We start from the raw sequence: 8,855 nt of genomic DNA, 5'->3' as shown, positions 1-8,855 counted from the left end.
GTAAATACAAGCAGGAAGGTGTGCATGACGGCGGGCGGGAGCTAACAAGGACACGGGAGCCTGAGGACACAGAGCCTGAGGCACAGGAGATCCTTTCAGAGAAGGGGGATGTACTCAGTTCAAAATGAGCCGTGCCATTCCAAAATGGCAACAGCCTCAACCCTACCCGGATCGCTACACCACACAGAGTGAAGGGACAGTATAAAGCCGATAGCAGCGGCAAACTGTGACATCAAGAGGCAAGCAAGAGGGAACATCACCCTTACCACACAGGTATCTGGTAAAAAAGGAAACCGAACCCCCATTAAGGGGCGTGCAATAACGGGAAGGGAGAGCAGCTTATCTATAGCGACCACACCTGTAGGTGGTGATGCACGCCTCCACCAGTACACTCTGAGGCATCACTCGGAAATCCAAGGGGCCCAAGGCAAACTATGTGTGCAGTAAGCTAGAGACAATTTAGAGGCGCGAGGTAAGAGGGTACATGCTGCCTGGCCCCAAATTTGCAGCCCCCACAACCCTCTCTATTTCCAAAGTCCCAGGCTCCTAGTGACCCAGTGACACCAATGCCCCCCAAAGTAGACCAGCTGTACTCCCACAGAAGGCCAACGCTGTAAGGAATAGTACAGAGGTATTTAAGCCTCTGAGGCCCAACACGGCCAGACAGGATAAAGAGGGAATTAAAACAACAACCACAACAGTACAAGAGTCTCCGGGGCCCTGCACAATTCCGCACAATTCTGGTATACATCAAGGGCACCCATCGATACAGTCATGGCAGAGAAGGAATCAAGACTACTATAACAGCAGAAAAAAGCAAGGCAGAGCCAGCTAGCTCAGACTCTCCCATCAAACAGAAGCCAGATATCAATAGCACCCTAGATATGATCTTGAAGAAGCTAGTAGAGGTGCACAACTTTTCTAAGTCCACAACAAACATCACAGACACAATTGAGCTCAAGATGCAGCAGTCAGGGCTGACCTACAGGCAGTCAATAATAAGCTCACAGGAGCCAAACGTAGAATCAGCGATGTGGAGGATTTATCCCACAGCTCAACAGAGGAGTTGAAGGCCCTAACAAAAACTACCACATCACTCCAGAAGCAGACAGCGGAACTGGAAGATCATAATCGGTGGTGGAACATTTGAATATTGGGACTCCCCAAGGGAGCGGAAGACCCAGTGGGTTTTTGTGTAGCCTTTCAGGAAGATCTGATCCCTAAAATAACAAACCTAAAATTCGAACGCCAATTTGAACTGGACAGGGCACACAGATTCCCCACTTTTAAGTCTTCAACAAGGCAAGCGGTCCGTACAATCATCTGCAGACCACTGAGTGCACAGCACACGGAGGTCATCTTTGACTTTGCACGTAAAAACCACCAGATAACATGCAAAGGCAAAAAGATCATTTTTACGCAGGACTACTCAAAGCCCACAATCGACACCAGGAAAGGATTCCTTGCCCTACAAGACAAACTAAGCAAAAAAATACAGTGCTCATTCCTAGCCCCAGCCAAATTCAGGATAAACAACTCCAGAAGACAACACTACTTCAATGATCCTAAATATCTAGTGGCCTACCCGGATGGCCCAACACCCCAACAAATGGAGACATTACAAACCGGATCCAGCAAAAGGAGAGCGTCACCAGAGCCAGTCACCAGATGAACACAGATACCTCACTAGCCCACCCTTCTTGTGGATTAAGGGGGCCATTACCCCTACGAGGAATGACAGAAACCCTCTCACTATCTACCTCAATTATATACACTATCTACCTCAACTTTATACATACGTCTACCTCAATAGATACCTGAGTCTCTCAGTGAAGCAGCAAGTACCCGGCAACGACAGGAAAACGACATGGGATTCCATGTACAGACTAAAGTCATATCCTAGTATCCTTTTTTCAGTGTAATTACAGAAGTGAAGCTTCTAAGTTTTTTTATAAGGTTTTTTATAAAGCATAGGGGGAATTCACAAGATATAGAGACTGGTGCTTACTCATAGACTTTTTTGGGACTACAGCTAAATAATCCACAGGACAGATAATCTCCGAGAGATGGGACGATGATCCTGTTGTCGCACGTCTGACACGAGATTGTATAGTTGGGGGAGGGGGAAGGGGTGTGGGGGGAGAGGTATCTGCACTAGGGTTTCTCAGTTCTTTTCTTTCTATACTGTTGGCTTTCCTTATCTTTTTCCCCTTTTTCTTCTCTTTAACCTGGCAGGCCCTGCTAGCAAACAATCTTGGGAGACCTGGCATATATGCATACCCAGACAGGCTACGTACTTTGTTTGCAGAGCACTGTGGAAGCGCGGTTGCACCTTACCAGGGATGTGGGGAACCAACACAATTATTTCGGCCTTGCATCAGCAAGGAACTGGTGATGAGGAAGATAACAGGAAGGCAAACACCATGCGACACTGTAGATGATGTCCTGTAGCAGTACCTGTCCCTCAATGTGAAAGGTCTAAACCACCCCATTAAGCACCGGAAGATAGTAGACTACCTAGCCAAACTAAAGGCATATATAATCTTACTTAAAAAGACCAAACTATCTGAGGAGGATGCCAAACTAGTGAGAGGTAATTGGATTTCTCAGTTGGCTTGCTCAACTGCCGACAAAAAAAGGGGAGGGTGATGAGACTTGTATCCAAAAGATCCAACATAACAATAGAATCGCATTCACTCTACAGCAGAGCTGGGCTCCTGGTGACTCACCTGAGAAGGGGGGAGGAACTAATCCACATGGCAAACGTAGACTGCCCCAATGCAGTCAACCATAGATTCTGGCCGGAAGTCGCACACACGCTAGAGAGCTACCAGCAAAACTACCTCATGGTTGTTGGCAGGGGATTTTAACATCCTAATGGACCACATAACTGATAGCAATCCTCCTGTCAATATCACCCCACGAACTCGCAAGGAGCTCTTCAAAATATCTGCACCAAATATAACCTAAAAGATGTATGGTGCCTCCAGCACCCGGACACAAGAGACTACACTTTACACTCGAACCCTCACAAGTCTTATACCAGGATAGATTACATATTAATATTGGGGGCCCACATACATTGAATCAAACACTCAGACATAGCCCCAAGACTAGTATCAGACCACTCATGTTTCAGCCTAAAGTTGAACGGGTATCACAATGAAGCTGTTCCCCGTAGATGGCGGTTCAACAAGGATGTGCTGTCAGACCCTGTGGACAAAAAAAAGATTGAGGAGGCTATAGCGGATTATCTCAAATATAATGACTCCCCGGACACTAGACCCAACACTATATTGGATGCCCTGAATGCAACGGTTAGAGGCACAATAAATGAGATTAAGTAAAAAATAAACAAAAATACAAATTTGAGACTAGACCAGCTCAAGGAGGAGGTTAAAAGCCAGGAGTTGGCCCATGCTAAGGCAGTACAGGATAGCGGGCTCCTAACCAAACTAACAGAGAAGAAGTAATAATACAAAAAATTACTGAGGGTCCGATGTAAGTAATCTCATTTTACCAATTCTAAAATACCGAATGTTACCGATTCGGTGTTTCAGAATCGGAAAATGGGATGTAGGTAAAAAATCGGAAAATATACCGAATCTGTAAAATACGGAATCCGAATCGGTAAATACCAAATTGGTAAAATCCGAATCGGTAATACCCATTCATCCCATAGGAATGAATGGGAATTACGGATTTGGTATTTACCAATTTGGTAAATACCGAATCGATAAATACTGAATCGGAGATACAAAAAGCAGCCAATTGAGCTTGTCAACCAATCAGTTTCAACCATCACACCCTACAACAAAGCAACAGAGCAACCAACCAATCAAATGCATCTACCCCACCCCACAACCAGGAAGTGGCCACACCCATGCAGGTGCAGAGTACCTGAACATTCTGGAGAGCTGTGAGACACTGAGCAACTGGCTGCCCTGAGCTGCGCTGAAGTGCACAATGGAATCCCAGGACTCACAGAGGGAAGGAGCAGAGCGCAATTGAAAACTGAAATTCAGCAAAGCTGAACTGCAGGTGCTGGTGGAGAAGGTTGTGAGACACCACGTCCAGCTATTTGGTAAGCAGGCTCTGCATGTTGCAGAGTCTGTGAAAAGAACCCCCTGGCTGGGGATCCAGTCAAAGGTGAATGCCATCGGGGTCACAACCCGGGAAATTGATGACCTTAAAAAATGGTGGTATGATCTTAGTATCATAACAAAAAAAAGCTTACAGCACAGAAAAAAGAAGCCAGTGCCACCGGGGGAGAAAGGAGCAGGGCACCTGCCCTAACAGACCTTGAGCAGCTGGTGGAGTACACCCTGGAGCCGGAGAGTGTCCATGGGATAGGGGATGCCGACAGCTCAGCCAAAGCTGCATCAAAACAAGGTAAGCTGAATGGACATCAATCCTCCCCCTTTCCCTGTCCCCCTTCCCCAATGTTTGTGTGTCTCACACTCCAGTACAGGTTTTAGGATTTACCTGCAATCCATAATGGGAGACGTAGTCATAGAAACATACATCACTACATACATCACAGAGAACAGCAAGGCATGCCACACACTACATCCAGAAGCAGTTGAGGACTTTGCAATTGTGTGACAGGAATGTCATTTAATAATGACACACAGGTGCACAGCACCACTGAGCCAATGTCCATATCTGTCCACAGGAGAGTCATCGTGCAGGACAGAGCAGGAAAGGGAGAAGAGGGCACCCCAAACGGAAAGGAGTGAGGACGCAGCCATAAGTGCAGAGTAAAGCACTGAGCCGCAACCTGCACCCACAGCACAGGCAGCATCAACAACAGAGCGAGCCACCACAGTACAGCCTTGTTCGCCTCTGCTGTACGACTCACCACAGCAGGACCCACCAGCACTCTCTCCCACACCAGCTACAGATGCCTCAGAACTGGTAAGGCCAAGGAGGAATAATGTGCCCCCTCTCAGAATCTTGGAGACGTCCGATGAAGAGGAGAGGGAGGGTGACACCCAAACAGCTGCACTAGAGCTAAACAGCGCTGGGCAGCAGTCTGCATCTGAAGGTGTGCGTACCGCTGCCAGATGCCTTAGGGGGTACACAGTCAAAATATCGATTTTGTTATTTCGACTTACACTTATATCGAGTTGCTAATATCGATGGGACAGAATATCGATGTCCAGAATATCGATGGCCAGAATATCGACCCTAAGGTAAGAAATATCGAAATAACTTATATCGATAGCATATATATCGATGTAAGTAATTTCGATTTACTAATATGTGTTAGAAATATTAGTTAAGTATTTAAATTAATTGTTATAATATGTGTTTAATATGTTTTTATAAAGAAAAAATATATAAAAGTAAATAATATGTTTTACTACCAGAGCGGGTTGTGGGTTTATAGGGGAATAGGGTGGGAAGTAATTTATTTGTAATTAAATAATTATTTTTTAATGATTAATTTATTTTGCCATTCAATAGTAATTGGCAATGAATTATTTTAATTGATTAATTGATTAATTAATTGCTAATTTATGTATTTTTTAAGTAAATTATATGTTTTACTACTGGAGCGGGTTGTGGGTTTTTAGGGGAATAGGGTGGGAAGTAATTTATTTGTAATTAAATAATTTTTTTTAATGATTAATTTATTTTGCAATTCTATATTAATTGGCAATGAATTATTTTCATTGATTAATTGAATAATTAATTGCTAATTTATGTATTTTTTTAAGTAAATTATATGTTTTACTACTGGAGCGGGTTGTGGGTTTTAGGGGAATAGGGTGGTAAGTAATTTATTTGTAATGAAAAAAATATTTTTTAATGATTAATTTATTTTGCTATGGAATATTAACTGGCAATGATTTATTTTAATTAATTAATAGAATAATTAATTGATAATTTATGTATATTTTCAACTAAATTATATGTTTTACTGCTGGAGCGGGTTGTGGGTTTATAGGGGAATAGGGTGGGAAGTAATTTAATTGTAATATTAATTTATTTTGAGTAAATGAGTATTTTTTAGTGTTCTGGGTCAGTTTTGGTTTTTGGGGTAAAGGGGTATTTTTTGGATTCAGGGTCAGTTTTCAGTTTTTGGGTAAAGGGGTATTTTTAGGGTTCAGGGTCAGTTTTCAGTTTGTGGGTAAAGAGGTTTTTTAAGGGTTCAGGGTCAGTTTTCAGTTCTTGGGTAAAGGTGTATTTTTTGGGTTCAGGGTCAGTTTTCAGTTTGTTGGTAAAGGGGTTTTTTAAGGGTTCAGGGTCAATTTTCAGTTTTTGGGTAAAGGGGTATTTTTAGGGTTCAGGGTCAGTTTTCAGCTTTTGGGTAAAGGGGTATTTTTGGTGTTCAGGGTCAGTTTTCAGTTTTTGGGTAAAGGGGTATTTTTAGGGTTCGGGGTCAGTTTTTAGTTTTTGGGTAAAGGGGTATTTTTAGGGTTCAGGGTCAGTTTTCAGTTTTTGGGTAAAGGGGTATTTTTAGGGTTCAGGGTCAGTTTTCAGTTTTTGGGTAAAGGGGTATTTTTAGGGTTCAGGGTCAGTTTTCAGTTTTTGGGTAAAGGGGTATTTTTAGGGTTCAGGGTCAGTTTTAGGTTTTTGGGTAAAGGGGTATTTTTAGGGTTCAGGGTCAGTTTTCCCTACTGTTGCACCCACTGGATTGGGAATAGTAATTATTGTTAAGTAATTATATATTATATATGATTTTTAATTATTATTTTTTAAATTAAATATGTATTATTATTTTTTTTCCATTATTACAAATATTTAAATATGTTTAAGTAATTAATAAGTATTATTTACAGTATTTTTTATGTTATTTTGAATAAAAAAAAAATTGATATATTTAACAACGATATTTTTAACATCGATAATATTTTTTCGTTATTTTGGTACTTACCATGTTGTACATAGGGCGTCGATATTTTTGCTATCGATATAATCACGCCGATATTTGTGTAGGTCAACATTCTGTCTGTCGAAATTCTGTCATAGATTCGCCTTAGGGTACGGGAGAGAAGCACATCTCAGGAGTGAGAGGGGGTCTTCTGTGGGCTGAAGGCCGCAATGGTCAAAGTGCAGCGCCTGCAGGCAAAAGGAATATTGACAGTTCAGAGACAGGTGTGCCAGTTAAACACCAAGATGGGCAACATAGACCGGGGATTTAGCTCCATGGCAGAGAGCAGGAAAGATATGGCAGATGGAATAAGGGACATGTCGCAGGCCATGATGGCTCTCAGTGAAAATCTAAAGTCAGACTGCACACAGAGGCGCCGGGAGAGGCAGTGTATGCAGCAAAATACAGCCGCAATGAACCGTCTTGCAACAGCCACCTCCCTGCTATGTCGGCGCTCTGTGGCCATGCAAGAGGGCCTTGTGCACTGCTGCACAGATGTGTCTAGGGGGATGGGGACAGTGACATCTGCCATGGAACTGCTACTCACCAACCAGTCAGCCAACGCTGGGGACCTACGTTTTGGGGACACTGATGACACCACCAGCAGGAGCAGCAGTAGCACTCTCATACCAGACATAAGAAGCAGCAGGCACCAATCTGCTGACCCTGGCTCTACAGCCTCTGTTGAGACCCAGCCTCAGGCATCCTGCGCTGTTGTGCATAGGCGCAAACAATAATGCTGCCCACACTCCACAGGACATGTCAGGGTGAAGTAACCTGTGACTGCCCAGTGAGGTAGTCAGACATTGAAGTACCATGGTGTGCCATTAGTGAATTGCTGTAGTGCCCATTAAAGTACGTCATTTACATACAAAGCCTGGCTGTGTCTCCGAACTAACTTAGAAATAGCTGCATGTGATATCTGCCCGTCTCAGTCTCCCATCAGTTGCTGGTGCTGCTCCTGCTGCATAGGGCTCTGGCTGTTCAGTTCAATCATCAATGTCCTCATGATGTGTTATTTCCACTTCTGTGCCTGTCTTGGTGGCAAGGCTGTGCAGCATGGCACAGGTCACAAAGATTTTACAGCAGATGATAAGAGTGTACTGCTGTGCACCTCCGCTCTTGTAGAGGCAGCGGAACCTGCTTTTTAGAAGTTCAAATGTGCGTTCAACAAAGTTGCGTGTAGCTCTGTGTCCCACATTGTAACGCCTCTCACTACTGGTAGATGGATTCAGGTGGGGGTGAGAACAAAAGACCGCACCGCATAAGCGCTATCGCCTAGGTGGAAAAGAGAATGCCATTAGTTACATACTCCAGATACATTCATCTGCAGTCACTATCAGGGTGTGTCACAGTTATTTACCTAGCATGTATCCTTCCCCAAAATCCCCAGCAGCAAGGCATGTGTAGGTCCCACTGTTCTGGAATATGAAGGAGTCGTGGATGCTCCCAAGGAATTTGGCCACAATGTCTGTTATGATGTTTTCAGCTTTGCATATCACCTGCACATTGATTGAGGGGGTTGACTTTCGGTTCCTGTATATGTATTCTGTGGATGCAGGTGGGCAGATTGGGATGTGGGTGCCATCTATACAGCCTATAACGTGAGGGAAGTGTGCCAGTTGATAGAACTCAGTTTTGGTCTTCAGCAGTTCTGTATGTGTGTCAGGGAAGCTGATGTAAGGATGTATGACGTTACTCCGCATACTTTTACTCCGCATACCGTTACAACGCGACTTTTACAATGCATACCACTACAACGCATAGCGCTTTGAGGTGCTGGATAGTGGTAAGTATAATTTACTATTCTAACTCCAGTCCCCGTGGACCCTAGGGAAGGTGTTGGATAGTAAATTATACTTATTCCCTATCCTAGAGCGCCCCCCAGCGCAATGCGTTGTAATGGTATGCGGAGTAAAAGTCGCGTTGTAATGGTAGTACGGAGTAAAAGATGCGTTGTAACGGGTGTATACCC

The sequence above is a fragment of the Lissotriton vulgaris genome, chromosome 2_1 (genome assembly GCF_964263255.1).
Source record: "Lissotriton vulgaris chromosome 2_1, aLisVul1.2, whole genome shotgun sequence".
In the NCBI taxonomy this organism is placed as follows: Eukaryota; Metazoa; Chordata; class Amphibia; order Caudata; family Salamandridae; genus Lissotriton; species Lissotriton vulgaris.
Note: the sequence above shows the minus strand (reverse complement) of the source record.